This window comes from Vulpes lagopus, chromosome 10 (assembly GCF_018345385.1).
Source record: "Vulpes lagopus strain Blue_001 chromosome 10, ASM1834538v1, whole genome shotgun sequence".
In the NCBI taxonomy this organism is placed as follows: domain Eukaryota; kingdom Metazoa; phylum Chordata; class Mammalia; order Carnivora; family Canidae; genus Vulpes; species Vulpes lagopus.
In genome coordinates, this window is record NC_054833.1 from 116,179,786 (window position 1) to 116,183,540 (window position 3,755).

At 39.2% G+C, this 3,755-nt stretch overlaps 1 pseudogene; it reads left to right on the forward strand.

Moving 5' to 3' along the window:
• Positions 1-322: 322 nt before the first annotated feature.
• Positions 323-1,996, forward strand: LOC121499300 (annotated as a pseudogene).
• The last annotated feature ends 1,759 nt before the right edge of the window (positions 1,997-3,755 follow it).

A 3,755-nucleotide genomic window follows, 5' to 3' on the forward strand; every position in this document is an offset into this window, starting at 1 on the left:
CCTGGGTGGCTGGAAAGAAAATGGAGGGAGAGCCAAAGTCCAAGGGGCACCCTTAACCCCTCTAACGGAGGTCTTGCCCATTTTGCCACCAGAAACCTCCTTCTTCTCCGGACCTAGCATGCTCAAGGGCCCCAGGGGCCTGGACCTCACCAGTGGAATGGTTGCTGAGGCCCAGGGCATTGGGATTCTGTGGGCTTAGTGAAGGTCCCTGCTCCTCCCACTCCTCCCCTGCTTAGTGGGGAGCAGCTGTATTCACAGGTAGTTAGAGATAGATATCAGTGGTCACCAACATAGAACATTTATTCTACACTGATCCAGGCAAATGTGCAATACCAACATGTCTGTATCAACAGATAGCGCTGTAAGCACCTCACAAATTCCAGCTTTAGAACAAGAGACCCTGGTGAGAGCAAAGCCATTGCTTTTGAAGTTATTAAAATCTGTCTCCATACAAAAAGACATTTCTACTATGAAAGAGGTTATGTTTTATCATGGTCAGTATATTATGACTAAATGATTATATGATGAGAAATGATAGCATTTTGTATATTGTTCCAATTATCTTCTAGGGGATTTGTTTGGAGTGCCAAATTTCTCTGTGAAAGAAAACAGGAAAAAAACAATATATATATGGTGATCTGAGGAAACTTGGTATTGGTCAATCAACATGAGCCATCAGATTCACTCACACTTGTGAGTGAAAATCGGTGTCCCCTTGAAGGAGGGAGTGATCAAAGGACCCTGTGCAAGAGTTTCAGGAAGACAAACTTTCATTTTCAGATTTGGTTTCCAGACCACCTACCTCATCTAGAAAGAGAGCAACTAGTGAGACAGAGGAACATTCAGATGAATTACCTGGTGAACCACAGTGAAAGCAGCACAAATCTGATAGTATTTCCCTTTCCTTTGATGAAACCCTTGCTCTGTGTGTAATAAGGGAGAGGATGTTATGAAAGAAGCAATAGCACTGAATCACCAGAGACTCACTCCATCAAATCCAGATGTTGATGCTGGTGTAAGTGAACATTCAGGTGATCAGTTGAATTCAGTATCAGACTGATTCAGTGTAGAATTTGAAGGTGAGTCTCTCAATTCAGAAGATTATAGCCTTCATGAAGGACAAGAACTCTCATATGAAGAAGATGAAGTATATTAACTCTGTGTCAGGCAGGGGAAAATAATACGACTCACTTGAAGAATTTTCTGAAGTTTCCTTGGCAGATTATTGGAAGTGTACTTCATGCAGTGAAATGAATCCTCCTCTTCTACCTCATTGCAACAGATGTTGGACCCTTCATGAGAATTAGCTTCCTGAAGATAAAGGGAAAGGTAAAGATAAAATGCCTGAGAAAGCTAAGCTAGAAAACTAAACAAATAAAAGAGGGCTTTGATGTGGTTGTAAAAATATATATATACACACATATATACAGTGAATGATTCCAGAGAATCATGTACTGAAGAAAATGGTGATAAAATCACACAAGCCTCCCAATCCGAAGTGAGGACTATTCTCAGCCATCAACTTCTAACAGCATCATTTTTTTTTTTAATAATTTTTTTTTTTTTATGATAGTCACAGAGAGAGAGAGAGGCAGAGACACAGGCAGAGGGAGAAGCAGGCTCCATGCACCGGGAGCCCGACGTGGGATTCCATCCCAGGTCTCCAGGATCGTGCCCTGGGCCAAAGGCAGGCGCCAAACCGCTGCGCCACCCAGGGATCCCCAGCATCATTTATAGTAGCCAAGAAGACATCAAAGAGGTTAAGAGGGAAGAAAAACAAGAAAAATAAAAAATCATGGAATCTAGTTTTCCCCTTAATTCCACTGAGCTTTGTGTGATTTGCCAAGGTCAACCCAAAAATGGTCGTGTTGTTCATCGAAAAATGGGACATCTTATAGTATGCTTTATGTGTGTAAAAAAGCTAAAGAAAAGGAATAAGCCCTGTTCAACATGTAGACAAACAATCCAAATGATTGTGCTAAAGTATCTCCCCTAGTGGACATGCCTTTAAAAGTAGAATTCTAGATTTCTAACTATATAACCCTAAAATTTTAGATCACATGAAATTAATTATTTTACACTTATCAAAGCACGAAAGTATCTCCATACATGTATAGTTCTCTCTATATTGCAATTTACTTACTTTGGGAGGGGGGACAGTAAATTCTTCCTTCTAGAAAATTTTCACTTATGTTTATATTTTGTTTGTATTTTAGTGTAATTTAAATTGGATATATAGCTCACTCTTAACTCCTATTCCTCATATTTTAAATGATTTCTACTTTCTTAAAATTCAGAGAAGTATCTAATTTTGAAAAATATGACTAGGACACTTAAATGTACATTATGTATATCTGGGCATAGTATGTACTGATGATGCTACTTACAAAACATTCAAATTTGCAAATATTTTCACTCACCATGCATATGCAAAAAATTGTCCAAATTTTTAGTTTTATTTTTTATTTTTTTTATTTTTTTTTATGATAGTCACAGAGAGAGAGAGAGGCAGAGACACAGGCAGAGGGAGAAGCAGGCTCCATGCACTGGGAGCCCGACATGGGACTCGATCCCGGGTCTCCAAGATCGCGCCCTGGGCCAAAGGCAGGCGCCAAACCGCTGCGCCACCCAGGGATCCCAATTTTTAGTTTTAATATACATATACTTTTTATTGACTTACAAATAAAAATATTAGATGTTTGATTTTTTTAAAAAAAATCTGTAATTACATGTGGAATAATTACTTCTAAAACTGACCGGTAATTGAATGAAGTCTCTACAACAAAGAAGAGAAAAACAGCATCAAGAGGTGAGAGGAAGAGACATGAATTTGTAAAAAACAAAAAACAAAAAACAAAACAAAAACTAAAGCAACACCACATTCACAGTGAGTCAGTGAGTCCCAATCAGGAATGATATAAAAGGTATGGAACCTTTTCCTGAGGAGTGAGAGATTGCCACTCCACATAAGGAATACCAACTCTTAGATAATTCACAGGAGAGTCAGGTCCCCAAATCATCAGACTTTAAAAATCAACAGAGGGGTACCTGGGTGGCTCAGTCAGTTGAGCATCCAACTTTTAATTTGGGCTCAGGTCATGATCTCAGGGTCATGGGATTGAGCTCCATGTTAGGCTCCATACTTAGTGGGAGTCTACTTGAGATTCTCTCTCTCCATCTTTCCCTGCCCCTCTCCCCTGCATATTATTCTCTCAAATAAAATAAATCTTTAAAAAAATAAAAATCAACAGGGATTATGTTCAGGAAAACTATAAAACTGTAGGGAATGGAAAACTCACTCTTAAAAGCTCCTGTGCAGATCACTCAACTTAGAAGTCATCACACACACACACACAAAAATCAATTTGAAAAGTGCATAGACTATAGGTATAAGAGATCCATTTACTAACCTTAAAGCATCTGCAAGGGAGGAAGGAAGCAGCAGGGACTGAGGTACTGGTAGGAGGCGTTTTTGAGATCTCAACTTACCTTACTAATAATATCCACACTAATGGACACTATATTGGAATTCTCCCTCCAATCTGCTAGTACCAGTAGGTATGCCCTGCTGAGAGCTCAAACCTTCAATATGCTATGATGGTCGTGGATGCACCCCACAGCTGGGATGGGGACAATCATCATATAAGAAAATCTCATAACTAACATTATACTCAATGGGGAAAATCTGAAAGCTTTTCCTCTAAGAACTGTAACAACACAAGTATGCCCACTCTTCCCACTTTTATTCAATGTAG